Source organism: Lichenostomus cassidix, chromosome 1, assembly GCF_008360975.1.
Source record: "Lichenostomus cassidix isolate B80296 chromosome 1, HeHo_3.0, whole genome shotgun sequence".
NCBI lineage: Eukaryota > Metazoa > Chordata > Aves > Passeriformes > Meliphagidae > Lichenostomus > Lichenostomus cassidix.
In genome coordinates, this window is record NC_139479.1 from 110,089,196 (window position 1) to 110,113,376 (window position 24,181).

The window sequence follows — 24,181 nt, forward strand, 5'->3', positions numbered from 1 at the left end:
CTAAATGCAGACACATACACAAGCACTGGGAAAAGGAAGGTACACTCAACAGCATGGAATCTGAGTATCTAAACTTCCCTCCTCCTTCAGATACCACTGGGATATATTTGTAATGCCATATGTTATGACACACCAACGCATACCAGTCTGTTTCAACTACTCTGTGTACGTATTCACACATAGACAAACATGCAAAATATTGAGAATTCTATGGCACAGGGGAATTTCACAAATTTTCAATTTAAAAAAAAAATGCTTATGATGGCATTTTGCTAAAACAAGATGGACTCATATTCCTTTCCTTCAAACCTCATAACATTTTTACCCTGGACACCCATATTAGAGAATGAAGAACAGAACACAGTTCCTTCAGCTTGCACAAACACCTCGCATACATAAGCGGCAAACATATAATTTAATCACCAAGGAAAATTGCTACTTTCTCAGTCATTAAAGTCGTGTAAAGAAGTGTGTTAATGTCAGCGCTTACATTAACAAGTCTAGCAGAAGATTATGCTGTTTACATACATTATCTAAACTGATTTAAACATCCTCTTTCCGCAAATTCACAGAGCAAAGTACACCCGACAGTTACCAATCATGTGCAACTCTGTAAAAAACATGACTACACACAGTACAAGCTTCATTGTCCCCCAGGCACCTCAGTTAACTCCATCCCTTTATTTCCCTGTGAGTCACACTGATATCTACGCTACCATTTGAGCATTTCCACCGCAGCACACAAGAGCCACGCTCTAGATGTGATAAACCTTATCACACGGAAAACTCACTGTACGAGAGAAGGGAAAATGGTTCCTGTCTAACTCCATCACATGTCTTGCTCGCAGCTTGCTACGTTTGGCTAAGCCCTTCCTGAGATCACTTCCAACTGGCCACGTTCTTCACAACTCTGCCATGCCCATCCCCTCTGTTTTCTGCAAGTGAACCGCGTTGAGGTTGCTCAGTTGGTTCAACTGCAAGCAACAATATTGGGTGGACAGATGATGAGAGGCACAACCAGTTCAGATGTCTGGGATTCCACCTGCAAGCAGTCAGCCCCTCCAGCCTCAAAAAAAAAGGTGTAAGCGAGGTATTTAGGCAGTCCCCTTCTCCCTGAAATTGCCTGTCACGAGGAAAGAGCCAGGACACTGCCTAAGCCCCCTCAGAGTCAACAGCTTGGCGTTCTGAACTCTCAGGGCTGGCTGCAGCCCCCCACCCTGCGCTCCCAGCCGTCGCAACCTGCACACGCTACCGGCGAAAGAGGCTCGACAGGTTAAGGATGTTGAGCAAGCAACTTGCCGCTGTGAAAGGCTCCACCGAAGAAATGTGTCCCCCTCCTCTCTTGGCACTCTGCAGGGAAGAGTGAACTTTTGTCTCTCTTCTTCCCTACCCTAAAAGCCCCAATCTTGTCGCACGACTGAGCAGATATGACTGAATTGGCTCTGATGGTGGGTTTTAGTTGCCCTGCAATATTTAAGCTCCGAGCCAGACGGCTTTATGAAGTGAGTGACAGTCAGTGACGTGGGGAACAATGGGGAGAAAAAAATAGAGAGAGAGGCAGAGACACAGAGAGGAGAGTCCACTGAACATGAAAAAGCAGAGGGGGGAGAGGAACAGGCGACAGGCAGTGAAAACCTAATACATGCATAAATGGGAGTTTGCTCAGTTAAGCAGGGACCAAAGCATCTCTGCAATTCCACTGTGGTTCAGCACAGCTCTCTGTGTGTCCACACTCGCTGCTCTTTAGGTGTTGTGGTGTGGCAGGTGAAAAGGGAACACCAACATCTCTGATAGTGGCAGCATTAATGGAATTAATTTGTTACCCTACACCCAGCTCTGATAGACAAGTTGCATTACTGACTTTCAGGCAGATACTGAAGTATTGGGTTTGTATTTGGCATTGTCAGATACTTTGGTCTGCTCATTAACATATTTTACCTGGAAAAAGCAGCAGAATGGGAAAACAGGATTATCAGATAATATTAATCAAAGCTGAGAAATATCGATTTTACAACCTCACCTTTCAGTGTCTTGGCTCTGCTTAGTTTTTCCTCCAAATGCATCTTGCACGTGCACATGCATCAAAAATGTCTAAACCAAACTGTTTTGTTAAGGAGCATAGCTGAATTCCAGCAGCCCAGCACACAGGAATGTTACCCCAGGCGCACTCGCCTGCCCCCAGCCACCTGCAAAAATGCTGGAGAGGCCACAGGAGAGAGGAATCACAGGCTCAGTAATGCATTCACAAGTACAACTAACTGCCCTGAGAGTTTTAATTGTAAGTCACAGGTTATAACTTTAGTCTGAAGCATGGTTTTTGTAGTCTTTCTGTAGGAATTGCTCAGATTGGGCTCTTGGTGCTCAGCTCTGAAGAAAAAGAGGATTACTGGAAGCAAGATTTGCTAAGCAATGATACAGATGCCAAGCTCATAAAGTGATGAAGCAGCAAGTAGCCCTCCTCTCTCTTTATGCAAACTCAACACTGAATTTAATTTCCCAGAATGATACTGGGAGACACTCTGTCTCCAGAAAAGCTGTCATTTGAATGAGGGTGCCACAAAATTTTGTACCTTCAAACCAATGGTTTCAGGTGGCTCTTCAGTGCTTCTGGGCATTTGTGTCCATGTAAGCTCAGAGCCTCAGCTCAGCATTTGTCTCCGCAAAGAGCTTTTAGGCTGATTTGCAGAGCCCCAAAGTCCACAGCTGGAGGCAGAGATGATGTTTTTCAAACTGTATTTCAAAAGAGCTAAAGGATAAATGAGAGATTGATAAGAACCATGTTTTGCAAGAGGAACCAGTCTGGAGACACAAAAGAAAAGCCATTCTCAATGCATGTATAGTTGGACTGAAAGTCACATTCTGAACACCTTAAGAAATCAGACCAAAACTAGTTTTGGAAAACTCAGCTCTAGCTGAATGTGCACAGCCCTTTCTCGTCCTTTTCTCTCTAATATAATGAGCCAAACTCCAAATCTGGTATGTAACTACATGGCTGTAATCCATCTCTAAATTACAACCAGCTACTGTCAGAGACCTTTCCCATTAACCTTCTATCTGCCTTTTGCAAACACCATCCAAATAGCAAACATTGTCTGACAAGTTGCAGAACAGCTTGCAATATACAGCTGATGCAGAAATTATATTATTCAAGTCTGTGATTATTGGGTCTATGTTACCTTCCTCCAAATGATCAGGCTGACTTTCTTTGATATCACAGAGTGCAGAGCCTTTAGCATGGGCCACACCCAGTTTGCAGGACATTTCTGGTTTGTGGATAACCACACAATCCCTTTGTCTGGAGGCCTTTTACAAAGGCACTGCTGAGCTTTGGGTCAGATTCTCCAGCTCACTAGGTCCACTAAAGAAAAGGGTCTAAATGAAGATGAAGCTGGGCAGTGAGAAATTGCTCTTGTACTGGGGCTGTGTGGGGAAGTGGTTGGTTGAGATGGGCATGAAGAGGAGAAGGCAGAGCATAAGAAGATCAAGAAGGAGATTTGAGTCTCTGAGGCACCAGGGTAACGCTGGAAGTCAGGGCTACCTTTGTAGTATGAAAACAGTGGCTCTGAAAGAAAGGAGTAGAGACCATAAAAGCAAATGTCGAGAAGATTGGACCTCACATGCAGCATGTGACAATCACTGAGTCTGCAAAAGAACTGCAGCACTGACAGTGCCAGACTGAGAAGGGCAAACACTGCCAACCTGTGTACCTGGCTCGGTATTTAAGCTCTCATTAGGAAACCTGTAGATGTGCTGAGTACTTTCATCCCCCAAAACTGGTGCCAAAAATAATAGCAGCTAGGGAAAATAACACTGCTAACTCATGGTCACTTTTCCTTGCCTTTGAGACTTCTCTTGTCTTCAAAGAATCACGGGCATCTCCTGCACTTTTAAAGTATCATTTTCTTTGGAAACAAGTTTGCTTCATTGCTGACTTCTCAACCTTTAGCTGCTTTGAGGCTGGTGGCTGAGCTTCTGTCCCTGGCACCACTGAGTCTGTGAAGTCTCCACTGCAACTCAGCCTTTTGCTCAGAGACTACGAGGTCACTTGGGGAATGTGGGATTTTTCATTCCAAACGGATTTCCAACACAGACATGATGTCAGGACAAGGCAGGGCCATGCTATTGAACAGCTCTGTTCATGCATGATAGCAGATTGTGCAATTATATAGAGCACAACCCTGGATAACGATACCCCTCCCTCAAACAAAGTTATCTTCTCGGGATCTGCTTAGCTAGAAAGTGGCACACGCTTCCTGTTCTTCTGCTGAGCACACAAGCCTCTCTCTCATGGCTGAGGCTGAGCACTGGACACATTCAGCCTCCCTGCAAGAAGGTGGGACCTTCACCCAACGCTGTCTTCAGCAAGACACTCACCCAGCCCAGCACACACCTGCTCTCTGGTAACACATGTTACCATCCCAGAGCCAAAGTGATCTATGCTCTGACCAGCAGGGCCAGAGTCTCCCAGATTTTATCATCTCTCTGCCACCTACCGGTCTCAGAAATCATGTAAATGTAGCCAGCCCTGGACAAACCTTTAAGCAGACCTAACCATGTCCCTGCAAGGCTGGCATTTGTCACTGCCTGCATTTTTAGGGTCAGTTTCTCAGGTTTGTCCAGGACTCTCTCCAGGCACTGGTGGATATGAATTGCTGGGGAATGTATTTTGCTAGGGAGCTGCAAATAAACCATAAAGAAAAGAGAAGGAGGAAGATATAAAGCATCAAGGAGGAGGGAAATTGGGGAAGTATGTAACAGGAAGGCAGGAACACAGAAGAGGTGAAGACAGGGCTGGATTGTGCTGAGCCTCAAGCAGAGGATGAATACTTATGGGAAACGTGTTTTTAATTTAAGGGATGGAACAAAACTAGACAATTAATAAAGAGAAGCAGGGCAAAAGTGGAATGTCTTTCCATATCTGTTAAATGCAGTTCTTCTCTGAAAATTACTGTTCTAGGAGGACCTGGGGAATTACAGGCCAGTCAGCCTTACTGTGATACCTGGAGAGATACTGGAACCAATTATGAAACTATCAATTTATAAGTAGCTAAAGGACAATAAGCTGATAAGAAACAACCAGCAGGGAATTTTGAAGAACAAATCATGTCAAACCAAGCTAATTTCCTTCCTTGACTAACAGGCCTGGTAGATGAGAAGGAAATGGTAGGTGTAAAATACATTGACTTCAGCGAACATTTAGAAAATAATCTAGATTACAGGCTCCCAGGACAGCAAGCAAAGTCACTGTGCAGAGGGTAGACAGGCTGAAGTACCATAATCAAGGGTAATTATCAGGGCTTCACTTTTCCAGCTGGGAGAATCATGCCCCTGAAGTTCTGCCTCCAGGGCTGTTCAGTGTTTCCTTCAGTGTCTTGGACAACAGACTAGAGGACAAAACGAAGAGGATGACAGCTGGGCTGGGGGTCAGCAGTCCCTCCCGAAGGCAGGGGGGCTAGAGTGATTGGAATTGGAGAGGAATGTGAGACACTGGAGAGCTGGGCTGCCCCTGCAGAGGTGACTGCACAGACACCAAGTGTGCTGCTCCTCGCTGAATCGTGGCCAGTCCAGCAGAGAGAGCTGGGCTGGGACCCAGTGTGTGTCTGCTAAGTGAGTTCCCACAGAAGATGACAAATCTCACTCTGAGGTGCTTTAATGTGGATTTTGTGTATGAGGCAACGGAAGCAATTATTTTGTGCATTTACTCGATACTGCTGAGCTCCCAGCAGGAACAGCGTGTCCACTCCCAGGCACTGCATTTTACAGGAGATGTAGACAAGTTGGAGAGAGTCCAAAAAAGAACAACAAAATGATAAGAGGTGAAAAAAACCCATGACTTATAAGGAATGGATAAAATAATTGAGTTTGTTTTCTCTAGGAAAAGAACAGGAGGGGAGGCATGATAACAGCACAGTCCTCCAGCACATAAACATTTGTTATAATGGGTGGAGAGACTAAACAGTTGTCCCCTACATTCACCAAAAGTAGCAGAGGAAATAATCAGCTTAATTTGCAATAAAAATGATATAGCTAAACATTAGAAAAACACTTTGCAATGATAAGAATAGCAAAGCACGGCAGCACACTGCTTGGGGAGGCTATAGAATCACAGGAGGTTTTTATGAAGAGGTAAACAAACATCTGTTAAGGATGATCTTACTTCAGAAGCAGAAAAACAAGCAGGGGGAGAAGAAACCTTTCTAAGGTCTTTGGCTCTGTGGTTTTGTGTAGGGCCAAAGACCTAGAGAAATCTCAGAGAAATATTTTCAGTTGAAAAAAAAGGAAATAGTATCTTTCCTCCAGTTCTGAAAACTGTGTGTGGACACTGTGGATTGTCTACACCACCCAGTGCAGTGCTGACCTGGGGAGACATCAGCTCAGGCCTGGGAGCAGCTTGGCTATGTCAACAAGGAATTCCTCTGGAGTTCATTATCTCCTCTGGAATGGGGCTAATTAGCTGGGGCAGGCTGAAGCACACATGTGCTGCACTGCTTCCCATTGCTCACCCCAGGTATCTCCACACTGTCCAGCCAGGAGAGCTATCCTCAGGGAACATTCAAAGGAGTCATGAATGTGTTCTTTGCCCCCAGTGATGGCCCTGAACATGCTGCATATTTAGAGGAGTTTGCTGCCCATAACCCCATTTCAACCAATTTGCTCTCACTTCCCAGAGATGCTGATTTTCTCCGAGGGCGGGAGGAAGGATGGCCACGCACCTTGTCCACACACCTTGTCCCGGTGCAGCTGCTGGAGCAGCAGGAGGAGCAGCAGCAGGAGCAGCCCGTGTTTCCCGCAGCCCGAGCCACTAGCGGGCGGTGTGTTCTCATCCATGCGCCGGCAGCACCGCGCCTCCGAGGGATGCTGTGGGTGAGAAACAGCGTCACGGACACGCTGTGCCTTCTCCCGGCTACACCCAACCTCCCTCTCCACTCATTTCTGCAGATACAAAACTAAGGCACAGCGAATGCAGGAAAGTTGTGGTGATGCTGTAATACCTATTGGGAATACTGGTTTTTACAGTACTTTTACAGTGGTTGAATAGGTGGAGTTAAACTGACATCACTTGTCAGATGTCTGTAATTTTATCTATAGACTCAGTGTAAACTTTGTCGAGAAAACACTTTTGTTACTGGTAAAATCTGTATTTTCACCCGAAGTTCTATCCCTTTTCCAGCAAATATTTCACAGGTAAATGAGCTGACCCACATGATTTTACTTTAATAATAACATGGCTAATAATAAAAACTTCACTAAAAGTACAAAGAACACATAAGGCAAAGAAGATGAACTCTCATGTGTCAAAGGTAGGTGTTGTGCTGCTGCAGCAGCAGCACCAGGGCCAGGGAGAGAATAGTACTCCTTTAGACACATGATTTCATGGATCAGCATTAAAATCCCTTCAGGTTTTCACTGCATTTCACTTAAAACCTGACCAGACTATTTCTAGAAGCACAGACCTTTACAAGAGGGTGTTGGTTATAAATTCTAAGCTCTCATGCCATTGCAGATGCTCTTTCTGAAGAGCAGCACTGGAACAGGGCCCAGAGCTTGTAAGCAAAGTGTAAAACATGCATTATGGGGCTATCATATACTAAATGCCTTTCCTAGGTCTCCACAGAACCTCCTCTTACCAGTCCTTTTTCTGCCTCCTCCCTAAAACTTTCCCCCTGGTCACAGAGGTGGAGCACATCACTGAGAAGATATGAAAATACAAGCATGGTGCACACTTAAGTGGTTCATGGACTCCTATTTCCCTCAGCATATATTTGAGGTTATGGCCTTTCCACCAGTGCTGAGATCCTCCTCAGAGTAACAGGACTGTCAGGAGTTGGGAGGTATCAGGCCAGTCAGGGAACATGTTGCTTACAGCCAATCGGGCTATGTGAAGTGGATCCAGGGAAAGCAGTGACAAGTACCTGATAATACTTCTGGTAATAATTAATTGCTCCAGGCCTGCCAGTAAAAGAGGAGCTAATAATATCTCCCAGCCTCTTGAGGGGATCTCCATATGTTTGTTTTATCAAGACTTTTTGTACAATCTCTTAACATTCCCAGGCACAAGGAGCTGGAAGGGACAAAGCTTCTGAAAGATGGGAACAAGTCTGTATGTCTGGAAGCATCCCATGTTACCTCACTCTCCATGAGGGTTTTTGCCTTCCAGTTTTTAATGGGAGCTCATTCCCTTCTCCTTTCTCATTTCTTCTGGGCTCTTCTCACAGCACCAAGGCCTGCCTTGCTGAGTGGTAGGCTCAGGGCTCTCAGGAGTGTTGTCACCACCCACTCTCCACCTTTATCTCCCTGCCTTCATTTCCACACCATGCAATGACACGGTGGAGGTGCACTCTGCATGCAAGGTGCAAAGGTGGCCCAGGAGAGCTCACTGCAGGACAGGGCAGGGATGGGGATGGCAAAGCAGGCCATTATCTCTTCTTCCCATCCCAAGAGATGTGCATACCTGCTGTGCACTTTGGCTGACCTCAGCTTCCCATTTCCCACAGCAGAGCGTGTTCCCAGCCCCTCTGGGGAGGACAGCTGTGGGGACAGTTCCTGTTTCCCTGCCCTTTCAGTCTTCCTGAGCCTGATATGATTGTTTCTTTGGGCACAGTGTAAAAGATGCCAGCAAGGAACGGAAGCCTCTCATGCCTCAGCAATTTATTAAGAAGTAAAGGAGGTTATTGAACTTGGAAGCTGTTGAGCCAGTCATTCTCTTTTCCTGAACAAGAAGACAACCTCTCCATAGATACATTATTCATCCAGAGGTGTTCAGCATTTCCTGAGACAATTTGGCTTCAAAGTAATTAATAGCCAGATGAAGGGAGTCAAGGATTATCTATGTACAGACCTGCCAGAAAACATAGGTGGGAGAGCCAAAGAGACTCTCCAGTTTGGAGAGGCCTGGAGAGTTTTTCCTTCATTATTTCCAGCAAACTTCAATCCCTTGCAGTCCTGTTACTGCTCAGTGAATATATATTCTTAGGAGGAACACGGTTTAAAGCATATCAGAATCCTTTTAAAAGAAGTATTAAGATTCTTGGGGAGTCCTGTTCTGTGTGAATTCTGGCAGAATTTTCAGCAGCTACTTTTGTGGCAAACCTCTGAATCCCAGCTTGGCACAGCAAGTGTTGAATACTCTCCCCCATGCCCTGAGCCATGAGGCTCCATTCCTGTCTGATTGATAAACACCATCACAGTGAACACAGCTGTCATTACAGGTAGTTCCTCAGCAAAATACAAGCATGTATTTTAATGGCCTGTGTCTCTCCAGTCCCCAAAGCTCTGAAGTAAGGACATGAGCTCTAATATTTCTGTTTGCCCGCCTGCTTTGGCCCAGGGGGCAGCAGGTTTGGTGGGTTTCTACTCCCCCTGAGCACTGCTGAATTTATGCAGCTGCAGCCCTGACTTTGCCTTTCAAAAGTGTGCCCTGCTTTACAGAAACACAATATAGAAGTCAAATCCATTCCAATACATCCTGTTTAGCTGCATACAATTGTGGCATTCCATTCCAGTTTATATTCATCAAGGCTTTGCCTGCCCAGGGGACTACAGCTGTAAGACACTGGAAAAGATGCTGGGATGGTTTGTAAGACAAAATAGGTACAGCCCTAAGAAAGAGTGAGAGGGCACAAGTGGGGCAAAAATAAAAATACCTGCTGCCTGTTTGTGACTTTGAATCATAATTTCCTAGTTAGCAGTATTCAATATTTGTGAGTCACTGCTCCAGAAACTGGATTGGTAATTTGGGTCTACAATGGACAACCAAGCAACACTGGAACATGGAAGCACTGGTGACTCAAGCACTCACCAAAGGAAAAAATGAACTTAAATTATTGCTTAATTTAAGTTTAACACATGGTGATGTTGCTGACTCAAAAACAGCCTTGGGGATTTTTAAATGTTCTTAACAGCTTCCTCATCTTGCAAAATGAAATCCAAAATGAAGAAAACCTGTTTTTCCTTTATCTGAATGGGTAAAGTGATGGCAGAAATGAGAGGCTGGTCGCAGGTTCACTGATCCCCAGCTCACTCTTATATGGAAGTAGAAGAAGGTCCAAACTGGAAATGCAATGCTTTGAAAGGTATGTTGCTTTAAAAAAAATCCTGTTTCCCAGCCCTGAGTAGATTTCTGAGTTAAATCAACACGAAGAAAGTATTTAAATACAAAAATATAAATAATCAATGAGAACTGTTAAAAAAATAGTTTATGGGGGTACCAAAAATACCCAACTCCCCAGTAAAGAAAGAATAATGCAACTGAAAAAACACAGCCTGATTTAGAATTGAAATGAGAGTGCCTAAAGTAAATAAAGTAAGCAACACACATGTAAAAAATAGTAAAAGAGGACCTGAATATAAATTAGAACACAGGAATTACAAAAAATATGATGGAGGTGAAAAGGGAAAAAAAAACCTGACAGGTATTTTTTTAAAAAGTAAATTAAGACAAAAATGAGTTCTACTCATGGTATTGATCTGTTATCAGATGGAAAACTTAGATTATTCAATAACAATGCAGACAACAAAAAGAAATCAATAAATATTCCTATGCTACTGCTGAGAGAAAAAGTAATTGATGAAGACTTTATTGATGACTTGTCTATTCTTGTATTATCTCAGAGGAGTTAAATACCACCTACTCAAATCAGACATTTAAAATCAGTAAGACTAGGTACCTTGCACTGAAACTTTCTAACTTCCTTTGGTTTTGGGGTTTGTTTGTTGTTTGTTTTTTTTTTTTATAAGCTGCACACAATTCCTCTAATTATGTTGATTTTCTGTACTTCTTGGTGCAATGGATAAGTCCTGGAAGAGAAGAAATCCTATAGCCTGGCATTTTGTAAAGACTGTGTAGAAGGGCATAATTCTTTTATAATTATCTCATAATTACTCACAGGTAACTACAGACCTGTGATAGGATCTCAGACTTGAACTAAATAATGAAATGGCTAACAAAGAAAACAGGGAATAAAAGGAGGGAAATACAACTAGGGGTAACCAACATGGGTTTATAGAAAATTCACCCCCACTGAACTGTGTTCCTGCTTTTCTCTGAGGAAACTGCACATAGCATTGTAAAATATAACAAAGCTGGTACAACATACTTGAGATCCTGGAAGGTAGTTTCCCTTCCATCAAACAGCACTATGATTAAAGAACTTGTTTGGCATAAAAATAAGATAGCAGTCATCAAACAGACTATAAATGACCTATCAGACTGGTTCCAAAACACAATTGAGAACTAGAAGTGATTGGGGTTTTTTATGGCATGTTTGTATCAAGATCTTGAAGGGTACTTGACGTCAGGATATTTTTAGTCAACAACTGGAAGAAAACATCAAACATTTTACAAAAGTCACCAAGTCCTGGAGAGGGGTGAATCATGGAAAAAGGGACAGCTGATCTAGAGCCCACTGATGGCTCAGTGGGTTGGACAAACACAGACAGGGTTTGCTTTAGCACAGGAAGGAAAGGTCAGTTCCTGCACTTCTACAGGGAGAGCAGCTGTAGCTCTGCCACGGAGAACTTTGTCCCAGGAGGCAGAGACTCCCTGGAGGACTCTGAGCTCAGGGCAGCTGAGGAGCTGCATGTGAACTCCTCCTGCAGCACGCTGCACCTCTCAGGGTTGGCACGTGGAAGCAAGGTGGATACACCTCAGTCCTGCCTGGTTTATCCTCCAATTATCATGAAAGCCTTCTGCTGTCAAAAGCGCCCTAATATGGGTTCCCTATGACCTTTAATTCATCAAATTAGTAAAGGAGTGTTTATTTTCTGGTTCAAAAGCCAGTTTACTTTAATGACTACCAGCCAGCTTCAATGAAGTGGATGAGAAGGTATCCCCCAAAAGTCTCTTCTCTTCTTATAGTGATCACATGAGACTGCAGACCTACACATGGCCTGCTGGTATATAATTTTAAGGGCTCAAATCTGCTCATCTCTCATCCACCTCCCAAAAATAATTCATTATTTGTGAGGTAACCCAGAAAGCAACATTACCAGTGATGTGCTGCATCATCCTGAGAATTCTTGCCCAGCATGAGGGTGCCAGCAACCTCCTGTTTGGAACTGCATCATTTCAACTCCACTGAAGCACAAACACCAATCCTGGAGAGCTGGCAGTGAACCTACAAAGATTTCTGAACAACCACCCACCAATCACACACTTCAGAGACCCTCCCAAAAAACCCCAGACTCCTGCAAATTCTCTTAGGTGCTATTTGGTGCTTACATGGTCATGCCTGTCAAAACCCATGTGACTGTCCCACAAGTAGATTTTAATTTAGCTGGAGATATACACTTGCATGAACAGGTTTCCCCAATGCCAAAGACCAGTCACTCATGAAACTCAAATATCAAAGACTGGAACCACCTCATTTTTCTGCAAACTAGTCCAGTGCTGTTGCACTCTTTGAATGCCAAAGCATGGAAAACATGGATGTCTTAGAAACATCTGTTCTGGGAAAACCAAAGTCTGCCAAAGAATCAAGGAAAGGTTCTTTGTTTAAGGAAAGGATGCCTGAGCTTGCCTGGGCAGAAAGGTCTTATTCATGGAACAACAGAACAAAATAAACAATGTAGACTTTCTCTTAGTGCAGGGAAGAGGGCAGGCTCAGGCTGGGACTTCTAGAGGCAGCATTTAATCTGCAATGTGTCCCTTGGAGAGAAGATAGAACTTCTGTAGACTGCCATGAAAGGAGATCTGTGAAACTGCCAAGAGATTCTGATGATCCAGCCCCAACTCTCCCTTTTAGGCAAGATATTTAAGAGTGGCAAAAGTAAAGATGGTTGTAGGCAGACCACACATCCCTGACCCATGGAAACCACTGCCACAGGCTGGGTCTGAGCCCTGAAGGACTGCATGTATTTTTCCAAGAGGTTTCAACAGCTGTGTGTTTGCTACAGAAAGGGGAATGGGCTTCTTGGGAATGAATTCCATCTGGGCAGCAAAGTCCCCATGCAGGGACCATGCAGGGACTGAGTGTTCTTAATGACTCATTAACTCAGCCGTTTTACACAGCAGTAAGCCCTAGATAAGGAAATAGCCAAGAGCAGCCCAGATTGCCAGAGAGGTGTGGGGTAGAGCAGAGGTCCCTGCTTCAAGTCCTGACTTTTACTCCTCACAACTGGATTTCCACCTCAGTGGCACAGGTCATCCATGAGCAGAGGAAGTTCTGGTACCACTGGAAACAAACCCATGGAATGGGGCATATTTCTGGCAGGAGCCATCAGGGCCAAAAGCTGTAAGGACTGGAGAAAGTCTCCTGGGGCTCACTGTGTGAGCACAGCCAGCCTCACCATGTGCTGGCTCACTGTGATAACATTGTGTGCCGAGGTTGGCACACAATCCAGGTGAAGTCACAGGAGGAAAAGCTTCCCACCCCACACAGCCTCAGCAGTCACATCCACAGATCCTTGCACGCCCCACCCAGCCAGCCCTGCTGCCCACAGGGACACACTGCCCTGCCTGGTTTTCCTGCAGTGCCTTGGAGTAGGGCTGGCTCAGGAGAGGCCATTGTGTTTCCCAGGAAGTTCTGTTGCTGTTACAGCAAGTACCTGGCTGTGCTGGCTGTGTGCAAAGGCTTAGAGCCTCTGCTGGATGGAGCATCTCTTGATGCTCCCCCAACCTCCACCTGCATCACCACCCATCCTTCTCCTGCTCTCAGACATTTCTCACGGTACATTGCACCTCTGAGTCTTCCACAAGCACAGCTTGGCCTCTGACAAAGTTTAAGTCTGTGGGGACTAAGGTAAGAAATTAAGCAAAACTCCTGGCATCATGGGAACATAGTTTTCCACAAATGAAAATTAAAACATTCATTGAGGTAGCAGAGGGAAAAACTCATTCTTGTTTGGCTCAGAAATACAAGAGAGTAACAAGGTTTAAAGTTTGAAATGGATGGCAAAAGCCACAGATGATGGTATGTAAAGGGAGTGCCTTGATTTGGCCAGAGGAGAATTAAAACAATATTGATAAAAGACAGTTGGTACCTCCCATCACTGACCACCTCCGTGAACACTAATGAAGCTTCATTTACTTTGGGCTATCACTGCAACATAATTCAATGAAAAGGTGAACCAAGCACTGGTGACTGTTTGCACAGGACAGGGTGAAAAGGTGAAATGCCTAGGCTGAGGGGCTGCCTTTTGCTCTCTCCCTGAGGTCCCAATTCTCAAGCCCAGAGGTGCCAACAGGTGTGAGTTAACATCTGACTGTAATGCCAGAAAGAATTGGCATGATCACCCAGACCCACATCTTCGAAAACTTGTGTCAGAAAACTTGGCAGAAATCCTTCCCATCTCTACAAGGGTCCACTTTCTGACAAGAAGCCAGCCACAGCTTAAAAGCCTCCTGGGAAGGATCCTCCAAAACCCTCACTGAGTTTTTCTAGTGGTTAATTACAGAATATGTTAAAAAATAGTGCTTTTCTTCATATAATTTTGGGGGTTTTACCCAGTTTCATATTCCTGTATTTGGATTTAGTGCCCCTCAGTCTCCTAGACCATAGTTTGTTTTCCTTGTACATATTATCTTGACACCAAAAAAGTTAACTTTCAACAGTCCCTTTTCTCTCTAGCTTTTTGACCTTTTTTACTGGAAGGCACAGTTCAAATTCTTTAACACCCTCAGGCATTGTCCCTGAAACCTCTCCCATCCAGGAATCACCAACAAAAGCACTAAACAGAGTCCGTGGGAAGTGACCATGTTAGTGCTAAATGACACACAGACACACATCAGCCCTTCCTACAGCCATTCTGTTTGAGTTGATTTACTGAAAGCTGCGTGAGCTCCCTCAGCTACAGCATCCTCCTGGAATTTTTGTAGTCAGCCAGTGAGCTGCACCAGCCCCCACTCCTTCCCTTCACTGCTTCCCAAGACAAACTTGCCAGCTGATAAGTGCAGTGCGTGTTCCTTATTGTTGGACATGTGACTTACAGCAGCTCATGTTATGCTTGGCCCCATCTTTCTGAGTCATCCAGGCTATTGCAGTAATGTTTTTTTTTGGTTTGTGATTGGGGTTTTCTGCAGCTCACTGATTTTTGAGTCATTCCTACTGATCAGTTACTATTTTGCAGTCTTGCTCAATAGTATTCAGCCACAAATGACCAACTTTGCAATGTTTATTCCCCTGTACAACTACACATCTCCACCCACCTGGAGGACTGATGGGTTTCCGGTAAAGTTCTAACATCTGCACTGCAAAAAACACCAACAACAAACATCTCTGGGAACACTGTAGCAGCACCACCTATCCCTGGCTCAGTCATGTAATTTGATAGTCAGAGCTTTAAGTAAAGCCACATTTGATAAATGTTTCTGTAGAGCCTTCCACAAGCAAGCCCCTAATGAAGAAAGTCTTCCCCTCTCTGGCTGGGACAAAAGTAAGCTTAAGCACACTCCTAGCTCCATCCTGTGTCAGAAGAGCCAGTCTCAATGCACACTGAAATACAAGATTTCCACAGGACTAGGCACCAGGAAGATGCAGGGAAGGTGAAACAGGAGGTTAGACAGTCAAAGCTTTTCTTTATATTGTTGTAAACTCAAACCTCTTCGCACATCTTTTCAGTTGTTAAATACACAAATATGGAATTGCATTCCCATGCCTAGTTGCCTCAGGGGCAGTATACAAATTACAAATAAGCAAATATATGGATTCCTTGACTTCCAAGGGATTTTTTTTTTAATATTAACTGCTTAACCCCTAATTACACCAACACTGGCTGGCTAATGAATAAGGTGAGGCAACACCCTTGGCTGGTAAGATTCACAATGAAAAAAGGAATTTCATCCCAGGGAGAAGAAGGGCTCATGGATCTGGTATCTTACCATGCAGATTTCCCATCTGGGATAGAGTCACATAGTCTGTACCTACAGGAATATCTGAACTTTCACATTTTACTGCAGGATCACTGTCCAAGAAGGTATGAAATGACTGTGTTCAGTGTAAACAAAGGGTGCAGGTGAAACAGGTCCTACTTGGACAGGCATTTCCTCCCACTGTCACAGCTGATGAATGTGAGAACAACCTACCTCCTAGAAGGTTTCCTTTTAGCTATGAGGGACACTTCTGTTCCTGCATCATCCAAGTGGTTTGCGTTTTGGTAACCTTCGCTTCAGTCCCCTGACTAGGGCCAGGCAATACAGAGTGATGTTTTACAAGAAATTCCAAAGCACCAACACTCTGCATACTCTGCACCCCAAGGAATAGCTGTGGCCTGTGGTGACAGAGCCATGGAGATTTTTAATACAAAGAGCCTACATGCCAAGGGCAACTTCAGAGATTCAAGGTGCAGTACCACTGTGTTCAAACTAGCAAGAGGAGTGAGGATAAACACAGCATCCATGACTACTGCATGTGGCTCTCGCCCTGTGATCCACAAAGTAAAATACCAAATGCATTCCCTTGCTCATATCAACCTTCACTTACTTTTGGGAATACAGGCTTACTCAGAAATCTGATACAGAGGAGCCAGACCATGGTAGAGCCACAGCACCTCCCCCCAGATGAATTCAGGATAGTTATGTAGGTGATAAATTCTGCCCTCATTGAATTCGCAGAGAGCAGCAGGGCTTGGGGACCCATTATTTGTGTACTTGCCCCCACAGAGGCCCTTAACCCTGTGTGCTGAAAAAATACAGTGCTTATGGAGTGTATTCAATGGCTGAGGCACTTCTCCATTGTACAAAACAATGCTAATAGTTCTCCCACCTTTGCCTAATTATTTTTTTTCCTCTTTCCTGCTTTCTTTTTGTTTTGACTCCTTCCCCTTTCTGTCTCTGTCTGCTTCATCTTGATGGGACTTCCATTTCTTCTTTACCCCATAACTCTGCCTTCAACACCATCTTATTGGATGATCTACACCAGTATCACAGGGCACTTCTGTTCCCCCAAATGATAGGCTTCATCCTCCTCATAAAAGCATATCCCAGTAGTATTAGACCTGTTCAGCAAAGCAGGCATCTCCTGATTACTGTTAGATCCTTATTGTTTCATACAGGAAGAGCCTGTTTATAGCCTGGAGCCTGCAAGGAATTTGAAATGCCTTCTCCTTCCATTTGGAGGGCCAGCAGCTGAAGAGAGAAGGAATCCTGCCTCCCCTCACAAGTATCTTGGCATTCCAGATATCAACCTTACCTTTAGATCCTGCAGCTCAGCAAATGTGCTATCATATATCCCAGTGTTTACCCAGCCCATGCAATCTGATAGGTCACCTATACTGAAGGGGGTAATTAACATCTAAAAACGGAGGGGAGGTGACCTTCCACAGCCATGATATATTTTTGGAGGGGCAAAGCAAAGTCAGACAGTCTTACTAAACTCTTTGATCATTTAAGCTTCTGGTTACCAAATAACCACCAGCATCCTTTCCATAAAGGCATTTATTCTTAGCTGCATGAATTCCCATCCCCATTTCTGCAACATTAGTGTCTACTTCTGAGCTACATCTTCCCTCCCAGCTACCCCATCATCCTTCAGCAGCTCGAGTAACCCATTCCCCAAATGCTCTCCTTTTCCTGGCTGAAAACATATCGTTCATTTTGCTTGCTGCACCCTTCTCTCGCCTTCCACAACATCCCAATCACTTGACATGAGCAGTCAGTAGGCCACACTTTGAGAACTGCCACTTCTAGGACCTCCACACAAAGAAAGCAAGAGAATCTACTTAATTCATGGATTTCTCATAGCTTCTCTCATTCCCCTGACAGTTGTACAGTTGTTGCATTCACATCTGCTGCTGTTAACTAGACTCATTTTTAGCAAAACACAGCAGGAGCTGAAGAAACTCAAGTCTGGTAACATTACAATACAGAAGTATTCCCCCACTTTCATTAACTTCATGCTCTGCCTTTTATTTTATCCATTCCCCTTTTTCTTCTCCTCCTCTTCCTTTCTTGCTGGCATGGTGAACAGTTTCACTAGGTCAGCAGCAAACAGGAGTAGCTCAGCTGGCAGCTCACATCCCCTCACTGCTGCACAAAGAGTGGAGGTGGTGCCTCAGAGGAGCAGCAGCAAATGCCAGCACCCTTAGGGGATGCCACAGGGGATATCCATGGAAAACCAGTGGCCAAGGGCATGACTTCATAGGGACATGGATATCTCACACCAATCTGTAGCATGTGTATCCATCTGAAAATGGGACTCACCACCTTGCTGTCTTTCCTGGTCTACATACAAAGTGCAGGGGGATTTTGTCAAAAAAGACTCCAGGGGGCAAAAAAAAAAAAAAGGATAAAATTATAGTAAGTCAGGCTGGTGGTGATATGGCCCAGTAGGTCACTAATTAGGACATTTCACTAGAATATAGGGGGGAAAAAAATAAAGAAAAATCAAGTTCAATGCTTTCTCCATTTAACCTCAAGTGTCTTGGACAAACAGCTCTGCCCTTCAGGCTGGAGCACATTCTAGAATGAAATTCACTCAAACCTGAAGTGGAAGATCCTTAAAATTTCAAAGAAAAACCTGTATGAGATCCAGCCCTGACAGAGGGAGAGGCAGAAGATCCCAGCCTATGGATCCCAGCAGACTGAAGCAAGAATTGGATACCAAGTTCCTCAGGCTGTTACAAAATCCAGACTTTGAGGGCATTACTGACAGATACCAGAGACTTCCATGGTGAGGTGGCATCAGCAGCACCGGGAATCTAAATTCTGCTCTCAAAGGACTAACAGTGGGTGCCAAATGGCAAACTGGTACACAAGCACCTTTTAGTATTCCCTGGCCTAATTCCTAGGTGGGCAGACCATCAGTATGCATGACAAGGGGAATTAGTTATTCACTGTCTTCAAGGTGTTGTGTTCCCTTTCTTGCCTAGTATGAACACAGCCAAAACAAACCAAAAAAACCAAAAAATGTTGAAGTGCAGTACAATAAATTTTGAAGGCTTGGAAAAGAGCCATAAAGGAGCTTTTCAATTAGACAGTATAGGCAAAAAGTCAGGGTTTAGAGGAAAAATTCGTAAGATTTTACAGGTTCATATGCAAGACAGTTTAGATACAGTAAAAGGTGTGGGAATCTGAATGTCACTGTCAGGGAGAAGAGCAGAAGTGTTGGGGGTGAAGAAGAGTGGTGGTCTTGGGAAAAGGCCCAGGATTCCCACACAGACTTCCAGATGTTGGCAGGGGATTGTGGAAGACTGGAAAAATGGTGAGGTTCCGAAATAAAGTGAAGCTAATTCAAGATGTTGGACAGAAACGAAAGAAAGCAGAAGAGGAGAACAGTTCAAAAGCACAGAAAAAAATCAAAGTTAGTGGGAAAAGAGACTCCTAAAGGTGACTGGGGCAACACTGGATATTCCTGTGAGAAGAGCTTTGGGACTATGATTTTGAAAGTAGACTTTGAGGTATCCCAGCAAGTATTGGAGAGTAAGAACTTGGCAAAGCTCATGTGAATACAGGGAATATGGAAGGAGTTTGTTCCATTCTGCAAGTTTGCAGCATGTGGAAGTGATTACAGGCATGATTGCAAGAGTAGTGCTATATAAGAGATCTGGGATAAGAACATGCAATGAATAACATAATACAGAGTAGAGCTGTAGCCTAAGAAGAAAAAAAGATGCCAAGAGCTGCATAAGCCTATTTTCTGAATAAGATGTAAAAGTAGAACAGCAAGTCAAATTGAAACCTTTCATTGATTTCACTGCAAGTTGTTGTTGTGAATGATAATTCCTTCCTCTAGAGAAGTCCCTTGTTTCACTTCTAATTATTTAGAATATTTGGACCAGTAAAGGTGGAATCAAGTCTTCAACCATGAAAAAAAGTGAAGGACTTTCACCCCAGGTTCTATGGTAAAAAACTTTAGAAGTTTTTCTTCAGCAAGCAAGTCTGGCATCATGGACTTTCTCTCCAATTCAGGAAGGACACTAAGTTTAAGATCCTTTAAAAATGAAATTAAAAAAAAAATAGGAAAAGAAAAACAAAGCATTCTTACACATCTAAATTTCACACTCAGAAGGAAAATTCTTCTTTCCAGCCAGTCAGGTTTCATTTTTCTTCTATAGTGGCAAGAGACTGTACACCAATTTGGCAGCAATTACAGGTTTCAGAAATTACATACCTGCTCAGTAGATGCTTGGGGTTTTCTATTCAGGGCCCCTCAGTTCAAACCCATCAAGAGGACTCTCCCAAGTGTATCACTGCAAGTTGCTTGCCTGTAAAAAAAAAAAAAATTAAAACCACCTTTAATAATTGCTGTGGGCCCACAAGTAGGCCTACCCTAGAGGTAAGGTAGCAGTAACATGTTGGAAAATAATACACTTTTTAGTGGTAATTAAGGTTTGTACCAGAACTCCTTAGGTGCTTAGTAACCCAAGAGAAAGAAATATGTTATTACTGAGGAAGAGAAAAAAAAAAAGACAAAAAAACCCCAAAAACAAACCAACAACAAAAAAATAACCCTGGGCATTCCTTCCCAACTCTATTGTTTATAGCTCTGAGAGCTAACATCCTGCAATCACTTCACATGGCTTACATTTCCAGCTCTGCTGGGTATGGAAAAGTCACAGCAAGCCCAACTTTTGCAAACCCCTCTTGTGAACCAAAACTCACATGCTGCCGTGCCAGCCCCACCTCCACTTGGAGATCATCCCACCCTCACCTCACCCAGGTTAGGAGCATTCCTTTGTTACCTTGCAGTGTCCTGGAGCCCCAGGCTGCTCGCTGGCCGTTCAGCCTGCCATGCTGTGTGAGGTTCTCTGCAGGGCTGCCCAGCACATCACCCCGGCCATGGCATTTTATCAGTGCCACGAGGTGAGCGCAGACACGATAAGGAAGCGCTAAAAGTCAACGAGGTGCCACTGACAAGGACTGAAGCTGGGCTCACGCTTCCCCACGAGCCACGTGTGTGCTGACACTGAGCAGCCCAGGCTCCTTCTCACAGCTGCTGCCTTGGAAGGAGGCCTCTCCTCCTCTCCTCCTTTCAGCCTCTCCATCCAGCCAGCCCATCTTCCACTGGAAGCCATCACAGCACCAGCCCTGCAGGGAACAAACGTTTTCTTATGAAACTCCCATGGATTCCCCGGTGAGCATTTAAGAGATTTTTTGCTGCTCAAACACGCTGATGGATGTGTACCTTTGTTGGTTGTTTCATGCCAGCCCACTGTTCCCTCCCAGAGAGGAAAGATCTGCTGCCTGGAGTGACTGCTTTCCCAGGCAAGCACTCACACATGCCTGCAGCAGAGCCCCCAGCAGCATTCCTGGCATACACCCCACAGAGATTAGCCCCCTGCTCAGGCAAGCCCCAAGGCCTGGGAAACCTGCTGTGACTAACAGCTTGATTAGGACTCAAGTCTTTTTCCACCAGATTTTTCAGGGGAAGGTGAAGAAGCTCATAAGAAATTTATTTCTTTTCTGCATCCACACACTGCCTGAGCTGAGTCCCACACAAGAAGAGGAGGCTTAACCATATCACAGGGCAATATAAGCTGTTAGAGCAAAAACAGCCTGGATCCATCCTTGCCCTGGTGACCATTGACTCCAAATGGCAACAGCAGAGACAGCCTAAGTGGCCACAGACTGATCAGTGTTTCAAAACAACCTGAAATTCAGTAATCTAGACCCACACACATACCAAGGATGCCCCCACTGCTTGGGCTACCACAGCTGAGACCCAGTGGCTCAAGTAACACTATTCTGGAGAGCAAACAACTTACCACAGCACTACCAGCAGGCTCTGACACACAGCAAACCCCTACAACCACTGCACTGAGTTAAAGGACTCCCTTATATTCCCATGGACCAAGTGTGGTGGGCTCAGCTGCTCCCTTCCCCAGCTGGTGCCAATGAAGTTCTTATGAGCAACCTCAGCACAGAAACCCATGTCTGAAATGTTAATTTCTTCTCCAGGGAAGTCCTCATCTGTGCAAGGTTGAGCTGCACTGAGTGCTAAACCAGCCCAGCTGTGTGACCCTCTGGCACCCTGACTTTTCATTCATAAAGAGAGTAAAGTGAGTCACTTTTTCTTGGTGTATGCTTGCTGGAAAACACCTCCTAAGATATCCATGCTTTCTGTTTCCTAGTTTTCACATAGACAACAGGGGCAAAAAGAGTGTCTCCCTACTCCCTGAGATCCAATACAGAAACACATCTCACCAGAGCACCTCCCAGGCAGTAGCAGCACAGGCAGATCCTCCTGCTTGCTCTCGGGACAGCAGGCACGTAGGGTTTGGGGTGAGAGCCTGGTGTTGGGCCAGGCCAGCCCTCCCCATGCCATGCCATGCTTGTGTTGGCAGGCACCACTTCCTGTGCTGGGCAAAACACATCTGAGGCTCCCAGGAGACTTAAACACTCAGGGATATCACTAAGGGGAGATGTTTCTTTCCCAGAAGAAACAGATTTCCTATAAGGGAACTCTGTCACACACTTAGATGTGGATGTTGGGCTGTTTATACTTGCACAGGAGGAAGAGGCTGTGACAGTAATTTGTGTTGCTGTAGGGATATCTGTGAGCAACAATCAGAGACTACGTGCTGGAAAGGCCCTGCTCAAATATCTTACAGATGCTGTTTCAACTTAATTTGAAAAGATTTCTCCATTGTCTGTAATTTCTGTTTCTCCCTCCACCCCCATGCCTCTCTCTGGTTCCTGACAGGCACCCTCAGCTCCTGATCCCTCTGTGCCATCAGTCCTCAAGCATTTTAGTCAAGAGCCAAGCAAGCTCCTCATGGACCTCACCATGGCAATTACCCCATGGACAGTGGCTCAGGGTTTGCTCCCAGCCCCAGACAGGAGCAGCAAGTTCGCCAGTCTGGCAGGCTTCCCCCCAGCATTTTCTCAAGCACTTGCTTACCTTGTTTGAGCTTCAGAGAGTTCAGTTTGGGGTGAAGGGTAGGTCAGCTCTTATCTCATATCTACACACACAGATGTAACCCTTACCAGTTCCCTTTGCAGCTCCAAGAGTTCCTGCCCGGCGGCACAGCCAGGACCACACTCTCCTCCTCTGCTGAGGCCTTTCTGTGGGAAGCAAGCAGGGCCAAAGAGCCACAAAGATTTCCTAGGGACCCCTCAGCCCTGAGGAAAATCCTGAAGGTCTCTGAACTTTCTCCTTCAACGCCTTTGGTGCAGGCGAAGCAGAGCCACAGTTCCCCGCCCTGCCCCGGTCCAGGCTGGTGAGAGGAGCTCTGGAGTGATGCTCAGGGATGGCAGGAGCTGGATGAAACCCCCAAAAAGGCTCCTGCAAGGCCCTGTGAGATTTAGAGGTTTCAAAAAGCCTCCCTGTCCCACTTCTCCTACTGGAAAATGTTTTTGGTGCAGCTGAGGTGGATTCAAGAGCTTGAGCTACTGGACCTTGCAGTTTGTTTAAGCAAATATCACTTTTGTCAATTTTCCAAATGTCTGTTCACACACAGACTGTCTTAGCATCCTGCCAGGGCTCCAAACGTTCGTCTATGGAGAAATTTCCTGGAAACCTGTGCTTGCATCCCTGTCTTGCCTTCTGACCATTTTAAGACCCAACACATAAATATGAGCCCACGTGGAGATGCAAGTGTGAAAGACTGCATTCTCTAAAGCCCTGCAGGTGTGTGTGACTTAGGGTGCCCTGCTCACACCACAGTCACCTTGTCCTGGCCACAGCACATCACACTCTGCTCCAAGTCCAAACTAGCAAATCATATCTCTGTCCCTCACTGCTGGAGACTACCACAGGACAAAGACAGCAAAACAGAGTGGGGGTGGTGTGGGAAGGGAATGGTGGAGCAGGCAGAGACAGTTGGCCCCGTGTGTTTTCTTTCCTTAAAGATAAAAATTTACCCCAGTCAAATGAAAAATCAGGAACAATGTAGGAATTTTCAAGAGGCCTGAGCTGCCACCTGACTCAGCGTCTAGGCAGGATATCGATTAGCAAGGCCATTCTTTATTCCTCTGCTATTGTTTCAGAGCTGCCTCCCTCATGACAGCAACAGCGTGGGAACACAGCAGCTTTGGTGTTAAAAAGTGCTTTTATCACTGAGCTGAGGAGAGGGGTCTCTGGGAACCAGAGATGGTTGTGTCTGATAGCCAAGGGAATGCATTCAAACCAAGAAGCTTTCTCTGGGATCTCTGAGGTCCTAAGGCACACCAATGCCATGCAGCACACCCCCAGTCCAGCATTTCTACTGAGCTGTGCTCAGGTTCTGGAGAGGTCAAGGAGGTGTAGAAAGAAAACACCTCTGCCTGCTAAAAATTCTTGGATTTTTCCTTGAGCTGCAGTAGCTG

At 45.0% G+C, this 24,181-nt stretch overlaps 1 protein-coding gene across 11 annotated transcripts in view; it reads right to left on the reverse strand.

Annotated features, from left to right (window-relative positions):
- GJA8 (gap junction protein alpha 8) overlaps positions 1–24,181 on the reverse strand; it is a 74,439-nt gene that overhangs the window by 9,779 nt on the left and 40,479 nt on the right. For 4 of the 11 annotated variants that reach the window (XM_085075845.1, XM_085075869.1, XM_085075874.1 and 1 more), the window contains 3 exons: positions 20,617–20,962; positions 20,046–20,139; positions 6,714–6,858 (listed from right to left, as the gene is read on the reverse strand). The gene's annotated coding sequence lies outside the window, so the exon portion shown is untranslated. Of the gene's footprint in view, positions 1–6,713; positions 6,859–13,545; positions 13,726–19,763; positions 19,866–20,045; positions 20,140–20,616; positions 20,963–21,557; positions 21,695–24,181 lie in introns of those variants that run through there. The other 7 variants (XM_085075914.1, XM_085075895.1, XM_085075884.1 and 4 more) reach the window with 6 other exon arrangements.